The sequence below is a fragment of the Gossypium hirsutum genome, chromosome A02 (genome assembly GCF_007990345.1).
Source record: "Gossypium hirsutum isolate 1008001.06 chromosome A02, Gossypium_hirsutum_v2.1, whole genome shotgun sequence".
Lineage (NCBI taxonomy): Eukaryota > Viridiplantae > Streptophyta > Magnoliopsida > Malvales > Malvaceae > Gossypium > Gossypium hirsutum.
Window position 1 is genome coordinate 97,079,520 of NC_053425.1, and position 23,318 is coordinate 97,102,837.

General features: G+C 35.6%; 1 non-coding gene across 1 annotated transcript; it reads left to right on the plus strand.

Annotated features, from left to right (window-relative positions):
- Positions 1-22,933: 22,933 nt before the first annotated feature.
- Positions 22,934-23,038, plus strand: LOC121217571 (small nucleolar RNA R71). The gene has a single exon (XR_005913678.1). It is a non-coding gene; the product is annotated as a small nucleolar RNA R71 (small nucleolar RNA).
- Positions 23,039-23,318: the final 280 nt, after the last annotated feature.

Sequence of the window (23,318 nt, forward strand, 5' to 3'; positions counted from 1 at the left end):
AAGGCTTCCTTAGCCTCTCCTCCCTGACTAACCAATATAGGTCTCAACTCCGATTGAGTTAATCCATGAACGGAGGCTAGCGCATTACTTTCAACATCATCAACTATAGCTCGATTGGGATCCATTTACCATATGAAACATGATTTAATATTGTCAGGAGATACCACACTATCAAAAGTTATATATGGCATGTATAGCTAGACTCTCACATACGCTACGTTAGTCCTAGAATAGACTAAACCGTAGCTCTGATACTAATAAATGAAACACCCCTCACCCGTAATCAACGCAATAATAGGGTTACGGAGCATTACCGAACATATTATACAACTAAACATACAGTTCGCATATATTTTCAAATTTCATGTAATTATCATTCAACATCATTCACATTGTCCCTAATACGAGCCTACAAGGCCCCAAACATGCATTCAAAGTTGTTCAGGGCAAAACCAATAACTCAAGAAAATTTTAGAAAACTTAGAAAATTTTTCAAAATACTGTGGACACAGGCCTGTGTGGCCTGGCCATGTGTCTCATGCGGCCAAAGACACGCCCGTGTCATAGGCCGTGTGGACATTCGAAATGGAATCACATGGTCATGTCCCAACCCGTGCCCAACCCTGTGTAACTCTCTGACTTGGGTCACACGACCAACCACACGCTCGTGTGACCAGTCCGTGTGCCCTTCGAAATGGCCACACACACCCATATGCCAGGCCTTGTGCTAGGCCGTCCCAATCCTATAGGGTATACTGACTTATGCCACACGGCCAAGTCACACACCTGTCTGCTGGATTGTGTGGAGCATACTAAATTGATTTTTACTTCAACACCAAGGGACACACGGCTGTGTAACCTGACCGTGTGACATACACAGCTAAGACACACACTCATGTCTCTGCCTGTGTGGACAAAAATAGGCTATTTACCAAGCCATATTTCCACCCAAATTTGTACACACCTATACCAACCAAATTGGCACAAAAACATGGCACATATAAACATTCAAGTCAATCTCAACCAAGCTTAATTCATGCCAGTTCTATACCATCATCCTCAAGTCACACAAGTATAATTATTTATCTTTCAATTTCATATCAAGTGCATATTGTAACACCCTATGACCCTCATCCGTTGCCCGAATAGATTCACAAGGTATTACCTATCAGAAGACAGATCAGACTAACCATTCATAATCAATCATGCATAAAATATAGTTTCTTTGATCTTTCAACCATGAACGAATTTTAACCAAATTAAAATAACTAATAAATTTCAAAATAATCGACACATAAGTCCATTGAACCATATACTCATGTTTAGGAATTAAGCAAACCATTTTCGTATGGCTAGAATATTTACAATTTCAAATTATAACTTGTTTCAAAAGAGCACTAAGCCTATACATGCCATCTTTCAAAATATAAACTATCAAAAAGTACCAAAACAGTGACGATAGTGTGGATGACTTTGGACTTGAAATCCCCGAGCTCGTATCTTTCAAACAAGATCTATAAAATAGGACAAACATAAAACATCACAGTAAGCAATTAAGCTTAGTAAGTCTTAAGTATTTTAAACAACAAAACTTATTTATGCACATTATTCTCATATAACATATTCGAAATGCAACATTAATTAGCTGAATATACATAGCCACATTAAATCCATCATTGACTTATCATTTCTTCAAAGTTCGAATTAAATAAACACACCATCTAAATGACTCGAAGTAATTCTTTGATTCGACTTTATAAAATTAATTCAGATCACTGCATTCACATATAATTTCAATGATCATAATCATATATATAACATATACTTTCATGTACTAAATTCAAAACGGCCGAATATAAATATACACAACCACATTTCATATACTTCTCGTTTCACTTCATAATTTAATTCACATTATCCTCATATGCATAAACAATTTATACGTACCTGGACAATTTAATCTATCGAATGAATCTAGATGCCGTATAGCATAAATCTCATATTCATAGACTTTTATTATTTCATCGGCAATTAGCCTGCTAGGTATAAACCTGAACTTATCACCAGCACGAGGCCTGCTAGGTATAAACCTGAATTTATCACTAAAACTCATTCACTGGCATTATGCCTGCTAGGCTCATGGCCCGAAACAATTTCACCAGCTAAAAGCTTGCTGAGCGATAGGCCCGAATAATAACTCGAATATAAATTTCACAAAATCATAACATATACACTTCTTGTATTTATGCATTTCACACAAGTTAATCACATTAGTCCACTTAGACTTCATTCACGTATAATCACTTAATAACTATCACACTATTGCTTCTTAATTTACCATTACATATCTTCCATCTCATGAATATAACTTACGGCAATATGATCATAACAAATTTCCTTATTTCACTTTCATGCATACCATTCGGCTTTATACATGTATATATATATGTATTTATGCTAAAGGTATGGCTAAATTCTCGTGACATATCATGATTCATTCAAAAATAACTTATGTTTAAATACTTAAATCTTACCTCGAGTATTTCTGAACAACTACGGGTCAGCTATTCAACTACTTTAGCTTTCCCCTTATCCGAATTTGCTCCTCTATGCTCTTGAGCTTAAATTCAACAAGTTTAAACTAGTCATTATTCGACTATTCAAGTATTACTTCAAAAATATAATATATATATTCGACTTTCACACATATAGATCATAGTAAGTTTATAAGAAAACAATAAGCAACTAATTAACAATTTTTATCAATGTTTACCACATAATCACAAATTCACTACAAGTTGTCTTCCTGAGCAGCAGTCACTAAATTATTTATAAATGGAGCTACAAAACTCCAAATCAATTTCCGTTAATTTTCCCTGAAAATAGACTCATATATTTTCTATCCATAAAATTTTCAGAATTTTTGGTTTGGCCAATCAATACCAGATTTTTCTTAAAGTTTCCCTGTTTCACTGTTTGACTAATCTGACCACTTTTTACTACGAATCAAATTTCTCATTGTACAGAATTCAAAATATGTTCTCGCTGATTTCATTTGAAGCTAGACCCATTAAGCTTTAATTACATAATTTATTCAGCTTCTAACTCAACTCCCACAATTTATGGTGATTTTCCCAAAATCACGTTACTGTTGCTGTCCCAAGCAGATTTACTACAAATTTACTCTTTCACAACTCTTTGCATTCATATTATTTAAACATATATATCACCAATCAATTTCATCACATATCTATAATTTCACTTAAGCATAATCTCAATACAATACATCATGCTCAATGATTCACACACAACTATTCAAATTAGCAATTATAAGATGGTTCCACACATAGCCCACCCTTATCGTTAATTTACGATGGTTTTACCCTTACTCACATATATGACATAGGCATTTAAATACTTCAGTGTCAACTTTAATTCAACCGAATTCAGCCATTGTACTATTTCATAACCACAGTTACTTTCGTCATTCATATCTAAATGGTATTTCACATAATTCATATAACCTTTCACCATGACCGAATACACACATACACATATGACATCTTCACCTATGCTTCTCATTTCACATTCATGATTCAATTTCAATCGATCTAACATTTTAATACTAAACATTTGCTCAAATCATTATTCAAGTTCAAATTCGGCTAACACACATATAAATACTAGCAACTAAATATTAACTTTGCATTTCACCATAATAGCCAATTGCCATTAAAAATTAAGCCACAATTATTCAATTTTACCAAGCTTCAAACTTAATTTATAACTATCTAAATCATTTAAAACATCCAACATCAAAATTTCTTTGCATTTCAAACTATAGGCGAATGCCCATTCCAAGCAATTGAGCCACACATAGTTCAAATTTCAAAATTTAAACTTATAAACTTACAATCACATGGATTTTAACATTATAGTCCATCAAACTTTCATTCATCAGTTTCTATAATCAAATACAAAATTTTTGCAATTTCCTATTATGACCGAATGCACAATTAACCAACATTTAACAAATTAATTCATGGGTTTAAAGTAGAACCAAGAGAGGAACTCAAAAACATGAATTTTCAACCAAACTACCATGAACTTACCTTGAATTTATCTCCCTTAAATGACCGAATATGCAAGAGCTTCACTTCTTCTTTTTATTTTCTTTAGTTCGGCTAAGTGATAGAAAAAAATAAAGCTCCACTTTGTTTTTATCACCACATTTTATGTTATAAAATAACATATATTATTTTATACCACAATTTAAGTTTATAATTTATTATTATTATTATGCACATGATGCATTAAACCAACCCACTACCGTACACTTAAATAAAGTGGTAAAATAGACATGCAAATCCTATACTTTAGTAATTTACAAAATTAATCACTTGAACATTCACCTATCACATTTTCAAAGTTTTTCAAACAAGTCCTTTTTAGCTAATTCCACATTCAAATGACAACATTAAGACACAATACTTTCACACATGCACTTTCACATATAATGAACATAGAATATAACATTTAACTATTTTCGTGACTCGGTTTTGTGGTCTCGAAACCACTTCCTGACTAGGGTCAAATTAGGGCCGTCACACATATTCATAAAACATCCATATAGTCACTTTCAAACATATATTACATGACTATTCCCATAAACATGCCATATCTCACAATTCAACTTTTCACCACAAGCATTTATATAACAAATACCAATCACATAACCAAGGCCATTAGCACATATATATACATCACCAAGCATGCCAAAATAAGCCAATTCACATGGCTACAAACAAAACCAAACACAAATCATTTACAAGCCAATTCAAATGGCTAAATTCGTTACCAAAATATATACCAAAATGACCAAAGCTCCTATACATGCCATATATCCCAAAAATAGAGATTCTAAATTACCAAATTGATAGCTTGATACTGTGATGAGGTCTCCGACAATTCCCAAATCCGAGCTAGCTTTGATTTCACTATAGCTGAAGATATCTCAATCTCATATCATATAATGCTCACTCTCGGCTATCAACGGGTCTGCTCACACAAGCTGACGGTCATGATGAAGCTACACAATGCCGCTCACACAAGCTGACGAGTATCCGCAACACATGCCGGATAACTCAGCCTCCGAAAGGACGTACGGACCAGCACCCAAATTACATAATCCCTAATGACATGTCATTTGCATCCTAATCTATTCCTAAGGTTCAACCAGGATTTCACATTTGTCGAATCGTTGTCGAATATGTCTGCAAAATTGTCTTCACAATTTATACAATATTAAAGCATTTAAAACATAAATATAAATCGTATTCACAATTTATGCAATATTAAAACATTTAAAACATAAATATAACAATGCTTATAACATATGAACTTACATCGAATGTAAAAACGACAAAGTAGATCAACTAATCCAACACCTTGTTTCTCCCTTAATCTAAATCAGAATTTCACTTTTCTTGATCTATATAATATCAAATTTAGCTTATTTAATCATTAATCAATAAAATTTAGTCCAAAATACACATTATAGCAACTTTACACTTTTGCACCTAATATTTCAACATTTTTACAATTTAGTCCTTATCTCATAAAAATACAAATTCATGCAATTCAATCTATACCCATGCTAGACGAATTTCAATTAAGTCTCTAGTAGCCCATATTTTTCACTTACTTCATAATTTAACCACAAAATTTCAACATTTCTCAATTAAATCCCTAAATGACAATTTTGTCAAAAATCACTTTACAAATGTTGTTTATCTAACAACAAGCATACATTTTCTATCATCAAACATCAAAATACACATAGATTCATCAATGGAAAAACCCTAAACCTTTAAATTTTAGTAAATTAGTCACTGAGCTTGCTAGATTAAGCTGCAATAATCTCAAAAACATAGAAATCATTAAAAACGGAATTTAAAACATACCGTGCATGTAGCAAAATGAAAAACCGAAGTTCCCTTCTTCAAAAATTGCTATTTCAGTTATGGAAAGATAGAATGAAAAAGATGACAGCCATTTTCTTTTCTTTAATTTTGACTTATTTTAATAATTACCTATTTACCCTTTACTTAAACATTAAAACATATAATAATGTCCATAAATGTCCACTTAAACAGCCAATGGTCTAATTACTAGTTAAAGACCACTAATTTAAGATTCCATAGCTATTTAACACTTTTAACTAATAGAACACAAGTTTTACACTTTACGCGATTTAGTCCTTTTTATCAAATTAAGCATTCAAACGATAAAATTTCTTAACGAAAATTTCACACCAACATCATACCATGCTGTAAACATTAAAATAATAAAAAAAATAATTATTTCAACTTCGAATTTGTGATCCCAAAACCACTATTTCGATTTGACTAAAAATGGGTTGTTACACAGGTACTCGAAGATATGCTCCGATGTTGTATTTTAGAGTTCGAAGGTAACTGGGAGAAAATTCTTCAGCTGGTTGAATTTGCCTACAATAACAGTTATCAGGCGAGCATTAAAATGGCATCGTACGAAGCTTTGTATGGTCAAAAATCTCGAACTCCTTTATACTAGATTGAGTTCGATGAGAAAAAGTTATTTCGTGTTCATTTGATTCAAGAAACCGAAGATAAGGTCAAAGTAATACGTGATAGTTTGAAAGCTACTTCAGATCGTCCGAAATCTTATGCAAATTTTAGTAGAAAAGATATTTAATTTTAAGTCAGAGATAGAGCATTTATAAAACTATCACCTTGGAGAAAAGTTCTCTGTTGTGGACAAAAAGGGAAGCTTATTCCGTGTTCATCGGGTCATATGAGATCATCGAGGGGATTGGGTCAGTGGTTTATCGTTTGGCTTTACCATCAGAGTTAAAGAAAATACCTAACATATTTCATATATTGATGTTACGGTTGTATCGATTAGACCCTTCACATGTGATTTCACCAGTTGATATTGAGATTTAGCCAGATATGTCATATAGTGAAGAACCGATCAGAATTTTAGCTCTAGAAGTTAAAGAGTTAAGAAATAAACGTATAAACGTATATCTTTAGTTAAAGTTCTCTAGCAACACCATAAATTTGAGGAAGCTACCTAGGAACCAAAAGAAGCTATGAAAGTGCAATACTCGAACCTACTTTTTGGTAAGATTTTCGGGGGCAAAAATTCCTTTGGGGGGAAGTTGTAACAGCCCGTTTTCAATATTGCCAAAATTCGAAGAGTTACATAAGCCACCTAAGTGACTCTCTAGCTAATGACCACCTAAGACATACCCTAACCTTATAACACCTTAATCTTATCTGATTATTAGTTGTTTATTAACGCGTAAGCAAATTATGAACCAATTTTAAACCTTTCGTAGGCAATTTAACGTAAGGGCATTTTTGTCATTTTACCACCTATGGTAAAACTATCTCAATTTTAGATCTAAATGTTTATCAACCTTTTTTTAGTCAAAATTATGCAAGCCTAAAACTTTCATCTTAAACTGAGTTCGTTTGCTATGCCTAATTCAATTTTTACTATCAGGGACTAAATTGTAAAAAATACAAACTATTAGGACCCATTCTGAGTTAGAAATTAATTGTGTTTCTATCGAATTTTATCAATTATGAGACTAATCATAAATTTTTACCAAGTTTTCTTATCATCTAGGGCTAATTAGACTAATTAATTTTCAAGACTAAATCGTAACTTAAATAAATTAGAATAACAATTTAAAAATACAAAAATTCAAACCCCCAAAACCCACACGGCCGTGTTGCCTAGACCATTCATTAAATGACCATGTTCATGTTGTAAAAAACTTCTAGGCAGATTACACACGCCCATGTGTGATAGCTTTAGTTTCCACATGCCCGTGTCACTTACCCACACGCTGTGTACAACCTCTAACATGCCAGTGTGGACAGGCACACGCCCATGTAAAAACCACTGCACCTATTTTTTGTGAAAAAATCATTTAACCCGATTTAACTATGATTAAATAACATACATATTCAAACAACATCAATTAAGCCTCAATTAAATAGAATTAGGCAATTAATTTCATGCATATCAAACACCGATTAAATCAAACAAGTGGCGTACCTTAGTCGTTAGTAAACTACACCATGGAAGCTTCATTTAAACAATCGTTAGTATAAATTTCATGCTTCACAACCATGTTACCAATCCCTGTGTTATCAAGCAACAATACACTGTAAATAAATTAATAATTAAACTCAAACATGCCTCAAAATTATTGTAAAACCATCCAATATAAATGTCTAATGTCCAAAGTCCATTTATAACCAAAATCAAACTAATTCTCGGGAGTTCCACAATGCCTAACTACAATCCTTAAAATGCGTAATAAAGTCGCTACTAAGCCTAAATCTCTTGGAACTCTCTTGCTCGGCTCCTTAACTCCTCAATTTCGACGAATATCTGCACTAATATAAGTGATTAAGCTTTTAAAAGCTTAGTGAATGTTGATAAAAACAACAAGTAAATTAACATCCAATTCGTGCTTAATTCACAGCGAATCAATCACCAATTATCAACCAAAATAATGAAACATGTTAATTAAATTTTCCATAAGCATTTTCAATACCAAAAATCATTTATTCATGGGATTCAATCATCAATTTATATAACAACAATCACACATAAATACATTGGCATACACATTTCGTGGCTTAATCGGGTGATCATACATCGGATAAATAGATCTCTGAACTCCTAAAAATATCAAATATAGCCCACTGAGTTAAGTGGGCCAAAGCACACACTCCCTTATAGCGCCTCAAATAACCCATTGAGTGGAGACTCATGCTTAACATTCCCTTATCTACTCCAAACAAATCAGTCCATCTAGAGGTGTATGCTCACAATGTCACAAATAAAGGTGAATAGCCACAAATCTTATGGCATGCCAACTATATCTAATGGATCCACCATGCAAGTTGCTAATATATTCAAGCAAACATAACATATAAATCAATCATTAGTGTGCTCAATTTAATGTGACAAGATGCTTATGTGTAACATGTAACATAGCATTTAATATCTAATTAAATCAAGCAATTCATTTGCCAATTTCCCATAATAAATTACCAATTGTAACTTCAACATAACATGGTCAAAAATTTTGGTACACATGCAAAAATTAAATAGCACAACACCACCCAAAAACTCACTTACCATTTTTTCCAATACAAATTTAATTTTTGCACATTTAATACCAATCTTGCAAAATCAACCATTCATCCATAATTAATTTTTTTTTTTGAACAAAAAAGACCAATACAGGTCTATTCTCCATTAACTGCATCAAAAATTACAAATTAATGAATTTCCTTTGGATAATTCTTGTCAAACAACCAAAAACAATTGTTATGTAAAACAAAGTTACAAATGAAGTCAAGGATTTCATTACAACTCCTAAGGGCCCACGTTACATCGACCAAAGCAAATTTCTTCAAATTTATGCCTGTTTCATGCACACACTGACCCATAATCGTTATGTCCCTGCCATTTCTTTTAATTCTATTTATAAGGCTGGCATTGCTAGATTCAAAGATAACTTTTTAGAAGTTTAAGCTCTTGGCCAGTTGCATCCCTTCTTCGAGAGCCACCAACTCAACCCATTTGCTGGCCAACACCATATCTTTACAGCCCCTACAATTGCCCACCATGAACCCCTTTGTATCTATCACGATAACCCAATACCCCATTCTCTCATTAAAAACAGTGGCGTTGATGTTAACCTTTACAAAACAACTCTTTGGCTTCTTCCAATTTTTACAAGTAAGGGTAAAAGGAATAATAGGCTTATGGTTGAATTTGTGAACCCAAAATTCATTGGTCAAGGTGAGGGCTCTCTCCCAAATCACACACTCCACCTCTTCCTTGCCCCAAAAAATAAAGTTATTCTTGTTGTTCCAATTGTTCCACAAAAGGGTGATGAAGTCCTCCAATGTCTTCTTATCTAGTAGCCTCATTTAATCTTCCAGCAAATCAATACAATGATCAAAGATACTGCTAATCAACCTGTCATCTAGACCACTACAATAGGGGAAAGCACAAGCCGACGGGTAGTCTTTAATGGCATAGAGAAGAGTCTCTTTCTCAGCCTCACAACGCTGGCACCTAGAGTTTGTATTTAGCCGAATGGAAACAATCTTGCTGTTTGTGGGAATGGTGTCGTGGCCTAATCTCCAAGTGAACACCCGTACCTTGGGAGGAGTTTTTAACTTCCAAATAACTTTCCAAAAAAGACAATGAGGCCCTATGCCTACTCTTTGGAGGATAAGCCAAGAATAAGCCAACTTCGTAGAGAAGAAACTGTAATACTATGAAACCAAACCAAACTATCTTTAGGGCCATTAGGATGATAGGAATGTTGCAAATCTGGTCACCCAAGATCTTGCCATAAATGTCAATAACTCCTTTTGTAACAGCCTATTTTTAGTGAAATCAAAACAGTGGTTTTGGGACCACAAATTTGACATCAAAATAATTATTTTATTAATACTTTAATGTCCATAGCATGTTAGTAGTGTCGTATAAAAAGTTTGCAAAGAAATTTTATCATTTGCATGCTTAATTTGATAAAAAGGACTAAATTGAATAAGATGCAAAATTTGGGTTCTATAAGTAAAGGGTGTCTAATTGCTATAAATATGGAATGTGGGTGGCCTTAAATTGTAATTAGACCATTAATAAAAGTAGTGGACAAATATGGGCATCATTAATATGATTAATACAGGTTATATAAGTAATTTTATTAATAAAACCAAAATAAGCAAAAACAAAACCAAAATTTTGTCCATCTTCTTCTCCTACCCGATTTTCTAAGGAGAAACATCACCATTTTTTAGCTTCAACATTCAACCACATCTCTTATTGTGCACGTAAGTGCATTTTTGTCCCGTTTTTATTTATTTTTATGTTTTTTGAGTCGTTGTAGCTTAATCTAACTAGCCCGGGGACTAATTTGAAAAACTATTAAAAGTCTAGGATTTTACCATGAATTTATATGTGTTGTTTGTGATGTTTAAGGGAAGAAAATAAATGGTTGTTTTTAGTTACACAACTTTTGTTATGTGATTTTTGAAGAATTTATCAAATAGGGATTAAATTATGAAATGTGTAATATTCATGCTGAAACTATGAAAAAAATGAAATGTAAAGCTTGCTAAGGATCCAAGTAAAATTGAGCTATAGTGGGTTGGCACCAAATTGCATGAATTTCATTTTATAAGATTTAGGACTAAATTGTAATGAATATCAAATTATAAGGAAAAAATGTAATTTTTCCAAAAATATAATTTTTGGATTGAATTGAATAGAGTGATTTGTTTTAAATGAATTAAATTTGATTATTTAAATCAAGAAAAGCATCATACAGATTTAGATCGGGGAAAGGAAAAAGTGTTGGATTAGCCGATCGTATATCTTCGTTTGTGGTCGAGGTAAGTTCGTACATTTAATTATAAGTTTTAATACACTTGAATTTAAATGTTGTATTATGATATTACGGCTCTACAGAAATATCCAATGAAGTTTCGACAACTTTTGGATCCCGTTTGAGCCTTAGGAATATAAAGGATACAAAGCATGTCACTAGGGGTTACCGTGTTTCTGGTGCTGTGGCTGAGTTTTTGGCATGTGTTGCTGTTCATTAATAGCTTATAACAACCCATTTTTCAGTGAAATCGGAACAATGGTTTTGGGACCACAGTCCAACCCAAAAACAAGGTTTATTGTTACGTCATTATATGGTCCATAATATGGTACATATGTCGTGTGAAAATTGTGATACGAAAATTTTGTCGATTTAGTGCCTAATTACGAGAAGGACTAAATCGCATAAAATACTAAAGTTGAATTCTAGTAGCTATGAGGATCAAATAGCTATGGAATTCAAAACTAGAGGTCCTTATATGGTAATTAGACCATTAAGAAAAGTATGTAGATTTTTCTTGGTGACTCATCCATGGAATTATAGAAAAAGGGCAATGACTAAATTGGAAATACTAAAATACTTAATTAATTAAAAGAAGATAAAATAAATATCATCTTATTTTGTCATCTTCAACCTTAAAAATACATGGAAACCCTAGGAGAGAGAAAAGAAACTTTCAAGGCCTAATTAGGTAAGTTCTCTTGTCCCGTTTTTAGTAATTTTGGTATTTTTGAAATCAGGATAGCCTAATCTCTCTATTTAAGGGATTAATTTGAAAAGTTATCAAGGTATGAGAATGGGTCATGGATGTATTATGCTGGAAATTAGAAATTTATGGCAGAAAATGAAAGATTCTTGATAGATAAATAACTTTTACAAAGTGATTTTTGATGAAAACTTGATTTAGGGATTAAAATGTAAACTTGTGAAATTGAAGGAAAAATTTTAAAATTTTATGTCAACATGTGCTGTAAAATTTGTAATGGGGTTTTGACTAGGCTTGAAATAGCGAGTAATTTGCATATGTTTTATTTTCCCGGCCTAGGAACAAAATCGAAATTTATGGAAAAGTTAGGGGTAAAATGGTAATTTTTCCTAGGACGTAAATTGAGTCCATTTAAACATGAAATGTATGAAATTGATGGTTAAATTCATTTTTATAGATCCAAAAAACACAAACTCGAGGCTAGATCAAGGAAAAGAAAAGATTTCGGATTAGTAGATTATTACGCGAACAAGTGTCGAGGTAAGTTCGTGTACTTAATCTGGCATGTAAATATGTTTGATTGAATGTTGTGTTCGATGGAATGTGATTTATATTGATGTACATTACTTGAATGCTATCATGAGAAATTTGATACATGCTTGAAAATGGTGAAAAATGGGTTAAGTCTTGATTGGATGTTGAATTCCGATAATAGTATGTGCTTTCCCGACATAAATAGGGTCTTGCATTTGTTATGGATAGAATTTAGCTCGGACGAGTAATCCCAATGACCTTATTATAGAAGAGATTTAGCCTGGACGAGTAATCCCGATATAATACCTCTTGAGCATATGTTATGATTAGGGTTTAGCCTGGACTGGTAACCCTAATTAAACTCGTTGAGAATACATTATATAAAGGATTTAGCCTAGACTGGTAATCTTGTTATACGATATGTGGCTCGAAAGAGTGTTTCTTCGTTAAGTGCCTTAATGGATACCCTTGAATAAGAAATTGACGGAATTATTGAATCGTACACTTCAAGTGTACTACTTGAGCATCAATCGAAATTCACGGATTCAATGGACATTTAATTCTTAACATGGCATGGGAACTTGGAGATGATTTGATAATGTCTTGAAAGAGTATTGCATCATGAGCTCATTTATGTTACTTTATTGATATGAAGACTTTGGTGACTAACATGTTTGATTGAATGTATGTGATTAGGAAATTTAGCCAAATGGATGGAAACATAACATTGTATGCCTAGATTTAATAAACAATAGTGGTAAGTTTAGTTTCCGTTATACGAACTTACTAAGCATGTAATGCTTACTCCTTTTATTTTTCCCTTGTTTTATAGTGGTCGGAGGCTCATGAAGGTTGGAAGATCATTGGAGCATTGCCACACTATTAACTAGCTATCTTGGGTATATATAGTAGAATCATTTTGGTATAATGGCATGTATAGGACAACTTGGCCAATAGTGACTTGAAATGTTATTTTGTAACCTAGCCATTGGAATGGCTAGGAATGGTTCATTTTGGTGTTACTAAGTAAGTTATAATGATATATATATCTATACATATGTGTTATGTTAAATATATGTGAGCAAATGTTGTTATTACCCTAGTTAAACTAAGGTAAGTTATAAACACATATGCATGTAATGATATGCCTTATTGAATGATGAAGTTTGTTTAATTTGAATGCTTGGACTGGGTAGTATTGGTTTTGTGTTTCAAGTGCAGGTCTTGGGTGAAATTTTGGGTGAGAAATGAAGCTTGAAATGGCTTCATTTTTTCCACACGGGTAAACACACAAGCATGTATCAAGACCATGTGTGACGCATGGCCTGGCAACACGGGCATGTGGTTAGGCCGTGTGTCCCCTATGCCTTAATTTTGAGAAAAAAATGCTCAGAATTGGGCACACCGGGTGTGTCTCAGCCGTGTGTGCCACACAGCCTAGAGCATGGGCATGTGTCTTGGCCGTGTAAAGCCTACACCTAATTCGAATTAAATTAATTTACCACACGGCCTAGCACATGGGCATGTGGCATGGTCGTGGGTGCAAATGAGAGAGCTACACGAGGTTGAACACGGCCTTTAACACGGGCGTGTCCCAGCGTCATACGGGTGTGTCCCTTGGACCACATGAGTGTGTGAGCCCCACACCTTGGAAAAATTTTGAACAGTCGCAAAAAATTCTTGAAGTTTTTGATTAAGTCCCAACTCATTTCTAAAGCTCGTATTGGGCCTCGAGGGTCCATTTAAGGGACGTTTCGAATAATCTCAGTTAATGAATATTAATTTGCATGATTTATCTGTAAATATTTCTGAATGTTTTGGTAATGCTTTCAAACCCTGTTCTGACGACAGATACGGGTTAGGGGTGTTACATTAGTGATATCAGAGCTACGGTTTAGCTGATTCTCAAATTTGACGTAGCAAACACGAGTTTAGCTATACATGCCATTATATAAATTGTGATAGTGTGATGACTCTTGATCATTTTTAAATATGTTTTCCATATAGTAATGTTATCCAACCGAACTAGAGCTAAATCTGAGGAAGCTAAGAGCAATGCTTCAGCTTCATTCAAAGAGTCGCATCTGCGTCTGGTAGTGAAAGGCCCGTTTCTGAGGGCCAAAGTGAGGAGGCAAAACAAGCCTTCTTTCAAATGATGAATGAATAGTTTACTCAGTATAGGAGAACAAACCCTGCTGTACAACGACCTCCCCCACCTGCTCCCCAACCAATTCCTGAGGTACCACAAGGTGCTGAATCTGTTAGAATTGGTAAGCCTCCGATAGATAAAATCCACAAGCATGGGGTGGAAGGATTTAGAGCTACCATAGATGATGATCCGAAAAAGGCTGAGTTTTGGCTAGAAAATACTATCTGGGTTTTTGATGAAATTATCTTGTACACTTCTGAATGTTTGAAATATGTCGTGTCCTTATTGAAAGATACAACTTATCATTGGTGGAATACCATAACTTCAGTAGTGTCGAAGGAGAATGTCACATGGGAATTCTTCCAAGCTGAATTCAGAAAGAAGTATGTGAGTCAGAGATTTATGGATTAGAAAAAGAAAGAATTTCTAGGGCTCAAACACGGAAACATGATGATCGCGTGATTCATAACAAGTAATAAATATTTATAATGAAAATCAAACCTAGACTAACTATTATCACGACGAAAAGGCAAGCGCATCGATCGAACAAGTATAGTAATGGTAAGATCGGGATATTGTACCTAAGGGAACCAAAAGTACTAATAGTAACTATCTTTTAATTATCTAGCCTAAGAATAAAAGGGATTGTTTTAATTAACTAATTGTTTAAACTAATTAACTGATTTAATTAAAGCAAAGAGAAAATTTGTAAAAAAGACTTGAAGAAAAGCAATTGATAAAGACGACACCCAAAGAGGAATCTGCCTAGATTTCACTTGTTATCTGACTCTGAACCAGACGATTTATTCACTTGACTTGATCCGTGAGACTCCCTAACCTATGTTATTATCCCTTTCGAGACTAATAACGTCTAACCCTCAGTTGAATTAATTGAAATTTCTTTCTTAATTAAAACCCCCAGGGAAGCAGTAAATCACTCTATAGACTCCCATATTAGGTTTCACCCTAATCCGGCAAAATCTCGTAACCGTATTTCTAGGTGTTCGATCAACTCCACTTAATTATGCCAAATCTACTCTTAGGCAGGGTCTATTCCTCCTCTGCATAAGCACATCAAATCATGAATTAATACCCAGAATATTAACTCAAGCATTAAAAACACATAATTAAGAAAAAATCAAGTATTTATCATACAGTTCAGATAATAATAACAAGATCCATCATAGGTTTTATCCCCCTTAGGTATCTAAGGGGTTTAGTTCATAATAAAATAAGAGTACATCTCAAGAGTATGAAAATAACAAAACATAAAGAAAACTCTAAAACCCCTGAAGGAATTTTGAGAGAGATCTTCAGTCTTGAAGTAGCTCCAGCTTTTGAGATGGATCGTCTGGCTTTCTTCAAGTAATTCCTGGCGTGTGGTTCTGCATTCCAGAAAAGTTCTGGAAAGAGCGGCCTCCTTCTAGGACACACTTAGGGTGTTTATATAGGCTTTGGATTGGCTTTCTTCCTCCCTAAGTACCCTTTTCCGTGTAAAATACAACTCTTTGAAAAAAGGACATGCACGTGTGCCACGGCCGTGTGACGTGATTACTAGGTCCTGTTCGATCCCTTAAATTGCACACTGCCGTGTGGGCTCAATGGCCAGGCCGTGTGAATCGTGAAACCTTGGTCGATACCCTCGAAGGCCACGGGCGTGTGAGATACCCGTGTGGCAAGGCTTAGGCCATGTCATATTCTCGATTTGGTCCGTTTTTGTCCCTTTTTAGCTCATTTTTGGCTCCTTTCGACTCTTGGTGCTCTCCTGAGTACAAAACATGAAATAATCGGATTAATAGCACCAAAATCCACAAATCTAGTAATAAACATCTATAAATATGCTAAGTATTTGGGGTATAGATATGTATAATTTGGCGTTTATCAAATACCCCCACACTTAAGCATTTGCTTGTCCTCAAGCAAAATTCTCATTTACTATTAGAATTCATTCTTCTCAATACATAATCATTATTGATAATGTTACAAGTTATTCCATAGAAAATCATACAGTGAGAATTCAACTATAAGGGCATTAAAAGCCTCAAACAATCTAAATCGAATATTTTGATAATAAAATCATAGGTAATCTCCTTCCTCTAAGTAATTAACTTTAGTCTTAAATATACAAGAGATGGCATCCTCACTAAAGATTCACTCAAATCACTCAAAGTGTTTAAGGTTCAAGATTAAGCACTCGATTGTCTAACATGAATACCATAGGCTTGCATGAAAATCAAATCTCCACCACTTGTAAATGATATGATACACTAATCAAAAGGTCTTTGCATGGTTGTAATGGGGTTTAGGTTACAGGTATGGATACAAGCTGAAGAGACAAAGGTTAGAATCAAGTTAATTTCAATATATTATCCCACTATCAAAAACTTAATTACTGAATCACAAACAAATATCTAGAACTATTTTACACGAGTTCATGACAACTTTAGCTTGCTGAGAATTACAATATAATACTGATTTTTTTTAAGAACAAATCAAGTCGATACAATATAGAAATCATACTTCATGATTCAGGAACAAAAAATGGTGAACATAACGAGGTAACAATATTAAATTCAATCTCGATAAAAAGGGTCAAATTCAGTAGGAGGATTTCAATAATAATGGGTTAATGGGTTAATGAGGAGGGTTAATCAATGAAAAAGGGTTAATAGGCTCAAGGGGTTTCACTAAGGGTTTAATTATGTGGGAAGGCTTTTTATGGAGTAAATGGGTTAAATCCTAAGTGCCTTTATCATCTCAGTATATCAAATCATACGTGTGATCTCGATATGTATAATCGAAGCAAGTTCTAGAATAACAGTTCAATGTTGACACACTCAATCCATAAAAGAAGTGAGCAAGAAAGAAAGTTATATGCTCAAAAGGCTAAAAAATCTCACCAAAAATTTGGGTTTTTGATGTCATTCCTGTATACTTAAGATTTCAAGATAACACCTCAATTTAGAAATATAATTGATGTCATTCCTGTATACTTAAGATTTCAAGATAATACCTCAATTTAGAAAATAATCTAAAAAATTTTAGTTCTCAAAATATCAACTTATCATGCTCGATTCTCTAATGTCCTATAATCAAATAATCATGCATAATTCCCATGGTCTAATTCATGACATACCAACAATAATTATATATCAATCAGAATTTATTCGATCAAGATTATGAGAAAATCACTTAAGCACAAGACCAACTTCAGGGATTTGAGAATAATGAAAAAAGTGAGGTTTCATGTTCACCCCCCACACTTAAGATGTACATTGCCCTCAATGTACAAAGATATATTGCTCAAAATAAAGAAAATCATAAAAGGAAAGGAGGTGAAACTCCCTCTTATATGGATGTGGAGCTTGATTATGAGGATGGAGTGTTTGGGGAAAGTGGTGGTTGCCATTGTTCTTGGCTAGATGAAGAATTTGGGTCTTTGAACATGGCACTCGTGAGGTATTGTTTCCCTTTTGTTTCCTCATTCCGTAAAATATTCCTAGCAGCTTTGCTTGGAAGTCTGTAGAATCATGAAGAGTTTATTAAGAGTTGGTGTGAAAGAGAGCGTAGTGGAATTACTTGTTAGAAATACCAAAAAATGGAAAAAGTAAAATTTACTAATATAGATATGTCTTTCAAAATAAAATAATAAAATTGAAATGAAATTAAAAATAAAAATAAAAATAAAATAAAAATAAAAATTAAAATAAGAATAAATAACAAAAAAATAGGAGGAGTCAATGATCCTCGTCGGTGGGGCCTTTAGGTGGTGGTGCTGGAGTGGTGATGTGGAAGTGCTGGCACAGCTACTGCATCATGGCCTGCATATCATCCATCTGTCGGTCCCGTCGCTGATCTCACTCGTGGATCATCTCGAATTGTGTAGTGCAATACTACTCGAAATGGGCGAGTCAGTCAAAAAGGTGTGCCAATGAAGCAGCCGCATGAGCTGGTCGTTCCCTAGGTGGTGCGATAGAAGGCTCCTCATGCTGTGGGGAACATCATCAGGGATGTCTTCAAGATCTTCCTCGTCAATGGCATGCGAGAGACGGTACTGAGGAGGATCGGTCCCACGTCGGCACTCGGTCATCCTCATGTGTAACATAGTCGTGATGCCCTGTGGGGACATCTAACCGGTCAGGGTAAGCGCTGATGACTGGGCCGCGGTGTTGAGGAGGCCGAAGTGTCTAGCAATGAGTGTCAGGTAGAGGCCGATGGAGATCACTCCCTTCCTATGCCGCTCAGTCTGATGGCGAATGGTGAAAGCAATGAAGTATCCTAAGTCGGTCACGTGTGCATTCGCCATGCACCATAAATAGTAGGCGTCGTGGGTGGTGACGACGCCGGTGCTCTCTCTCATCCCGGTCAAGGTGTGTTCCAATATGCCATGGAGATATCATAAGGAAGGGAGGAGAGCTGAGGCCTTCGAGTGGCTGGGATCGTAGGTGGAAGAGAGTGGTGCCAAAGCCTTCCAGCACAAGGAGGGGAAGATGTGGATAGTGCATGGTAGTGTATTCATGTCCTCCTCCTCTATAAACTCATCGGTGTAAAGTCCTAGAGCAACTCCAAACTCTGGGACACTCATCGAACGAACTAGACCGCCTAATCGGAAGTGAATGGTGCCTGGGTCATCATTGTTCGTCATCACCACCTGTAAATGAAAAGTAGAGCATAATTCTAAAGTTAGCTCTAAATAAGTGGGCTCGGTAATAGCGAAGAATCATTCCCATGGGTCTGTGGACAAGAGGGCGTGGATGGCGTTCGAGATGGACTTGCTTTACTGCAGCACAATCGATGCAGCGACCTATGGTGATGGGTCGTGCACGTAGTATCTGAAATAGCTCCTCTGCAAAACTTGTGGAAATTCAAGGAACGGGTGCCGAAGTTCAGCTGTAGCACACATTGAGGAAAAACCAGGTCCCCTATGTCTCTTTGAGGATGGAACCGCGACCTTCTTTCCTCTTGATGACGACATAATGTACCTGAAAATATATGAGCATTGATAGAATCCAAGATACATCAGTAGTTAAGCAAGAGGCCCAAAACTAGTATATGCTATTTAATGGCTTAAATAATTCAAACATAGAAAATTCTAAGGCAAATTCTTTACTTGTCTAAATAAAAATATTACAATATCTATGTAAAGCATGTAGAACACTAATGTAGCAATACAAATTGGAAAAATAAAGTTGAGAAAGTGAACCAAAGGCTGATTTATGGCGACGTACGGGCATGTTGATGTCTAGCACGGGCATGTGGTGCGTGGGTATAGCCGTGTGGAGGAAAAATAGAGGGTATAGAGAGGGGAATATGGGGCTTAATGCAAAGGGAATGGATTTCAGGGTGGTTTGAGGGTTGGGAAAGTGAGAATCTTGGGAATAGTGGCTGAAATAAGGATTAAGGAGTGGGAAAGAGGAGTTTTCGGCTAGGGTTTTGAAAGGGGAAAGAAGATGAACAGTGGTGTGTTTATATAGGAGAGGGCCACACGGCCTAGGGCCACGCCCGTGTACTTTGAGGGTGAGCCCGTTTTTTAAAATTTTTCAATTTAGGTCATGCCCGGCTACTGTCCCACGCCCGTGTGTCTTGGGCGTGTGTGGCACACGGCCATGTCGCACTACCGTGCCTAACTTTGTTCGCTTCTCCCACGCCCGTGTGTTATGGTAGCACGCCCGTGTATTATTGTACACGGCTGAATGGCACGGGCGTGTCGCACGTCCGTGTCGAAGAAACAGAATCGAGCCTTGTCCCTGGTACGCCCGTGGGTTTTCATTCCCATGCCTGTGTGTTCCTATCAAGCTCACCCACAGCCATGTCGTACGGACATGGGGATTTATCGCACCCCGTGTTTTGGGGAAATCATGTACTGCTTCAACATGGCCATATCGCACGGCCGTGTCCCTTCCCCTGTTTGGCCATGGCTTTAGGCACGCCCGTGTGCCTAGCCATGTGTGCTGAAAAACTTTGCAATTCAAAGATTAAGTTAATTGATTCGAAGTGTGAGAAAATAAAAATAAAGAAATCAAAATATGTTAGTTCTCGGGTTGCCTTCCAAGAAGCACTTATATATAGTCTAAGATCGGCTTACCTCTCCGTTGAATGATCATGGTGGTTCGAGGAGTTCATACTCCTCATTCCTATTGTCAATTTTAAAATAAGGTTTTAAATGGGTGTTGCTTACCTCAAAAATGCCGAACTTGGGATGACTCAACTCCACTGTACCGAATGGAAAAATACTAAGTACTGTAAGAGGGATCTCCTCATTTGGTGTGGTAGTGACAATGTGAGGATCAACGGCATCTAGTAAGACTGTATCGCCAACCTGAAGTTGATTAGGAGAGGTATCAGGCTTGTTTTTGCGTAGTTTCGGTTTATCATGTGTTCTCGGTTTGTGTTCTCGCCGTTCGTCTAGCTCCTCTATCCGTAGTCTTCGTTCTTCATGGACGTCTTTGTTCTTTTCATGATAGTAGCACACTGTCTCTGTTGTCTTTGTTTGAGGAAGTTCCTGCAAGGACGATTGAATATTAGTTTTATCATCGACAGTTTTTATAGCATTATCTTGAGTCTTAGAGGTTTTGACTGAGTCGCGTGCTTAGAGTGTTACTGTGTCGTCACCTGCACGAAGTGTTAGCTTTCTTGTGCCTACATTAATAATGGTTTTGGCAGTTGCTAAAAATGGTCGTCCTAAAATTAGAGGTACCTCGTTCATCCATATCTAAGACAACGAAGTCTACTGGGTAAATAAATTTATCAATTTTAACGATAACATCTTCAATAATACCCTTAGGAAATCTAACTATTTTGTCAGCCAATTGTATGCTCATCCTAGTCTGTTTGGGTTTACCGAGACCTAGTCATTTAAACATTTTATATGGCATAACATTTATACTTGCCCCTAGATCAGCTAAAGCATTATTCACAGATAGACTACCAATTAAGCAAAGAATTGTAAAACTCCTTGGATCTTTCAATTTGTTAGGTAGCTCATTCTTTAGAATCGTTAAGCAGACTGCATTGAGTTCCACATGTGATGTAGCGTCTAATTTCCTTTTATTGCTCAAAAGTTCCTTTAAGAATTTTGATGAGTTGGGCATCTGCGAAAGAACTTTAATAAAGGGTAAGTTAATATGTAATTTCTTTAAGAGATTGACAAACTTACCGAATTGTTCTTCTGTTTTGTCTTTCATCATTGCTTTAGGATATAGCACACGAGGTTCATGATTTGTACTTACCTATTTGGGATCATTATTGTTTACCTCTTCTCGTCCTTTGTTCATCGTATTGTCTTGCTGTATTTCTGGCTCAGGTGTAATGAATCCTTCCGTATCTTGAGTGCTAATTGCATTGAGGTGTTCCCTCGGATTAGGTTCAGTATTACTTGGTAGGCTACCTTGTGGTCATTCGGAGATTAGTTTGGACAGCTGGCCTATCTGAGTTTCGAGTCCTTGGATCGATGCTTGTTGATTCTTAACTGCTGCCTCGGTATTTTGGAAATGGGTTTCTGACACCGAGATGAATTTAGAAAGCATCTCTTCAAGGTTTGGTTTTTTCTCCTGTTGATAAAGTGGCTGTTAAAAACCCTAAGGAGTTTGTGGCTTTGGATTTCCTTGACCTCCCCAGGAAAAATTTGGGTGGTTCCTCCAACCTGCATTATAAGTATTACTATATGGATTATTTTGAGATCTAAAGTTATTATTACCCATATAGTTGACTTGTTCCTCTTCGGTTGTGGGATTGAAGGATTGATATTCTGTATGCATACCTCCTCCGCTTGAGCCACACTTCATTACTGGATGAACCTGCGTAGAACCAAGAAAACTATCAATCTTTTTATTAAGAAGTTCTACCTGATTTGAGAGATAGTGATTAAATCGATGTTATAGACATCGGCTGTTTTCGTTGGCTTTGTCCTTATAACTTGCCACTGATAGTTATTCAGTGACATCTCCTCTATAAATTCATATGCATCTTTCGGTGTTTTATTATTGATGGTTCCACCAGCAGCTGCGTCAATATTTGTCTTGTTGAGGGATTCACACCATTGTAGAACATTTGAACTTGCAGCCAAAACGGTAACCCATGGTGAGGGCACCTTCTCAGTAAGTCCTTGTATCTCTCTGATGCATCGTAAAGTGTTTCTAAACCATCTGCACAAAAGAAGAGATATCATTATGCAATTTAGCCGTTTTAGCCGGCAGAAAATATTTTAGTAAAAATTTCTCGGTCATTTGTTCCCAAGTAGTGATAGACCCTCGTGGTAACGAGTTCAACCACTGTTTAGCTTTGTTTCTCAGTGAAAAGGGAAATAACCGAAGATGAATGGCATCATCAGAAACGCCATTGATCTTGAATGTATCGCAAAATTCAAGAAAATTTGCCAAGTGCGTGTTGGGATCCTCATCCTGCAAACCATCAAACTAAACAAACTGTTGTATCATCTGAATTGTGTTGGGTTTTAG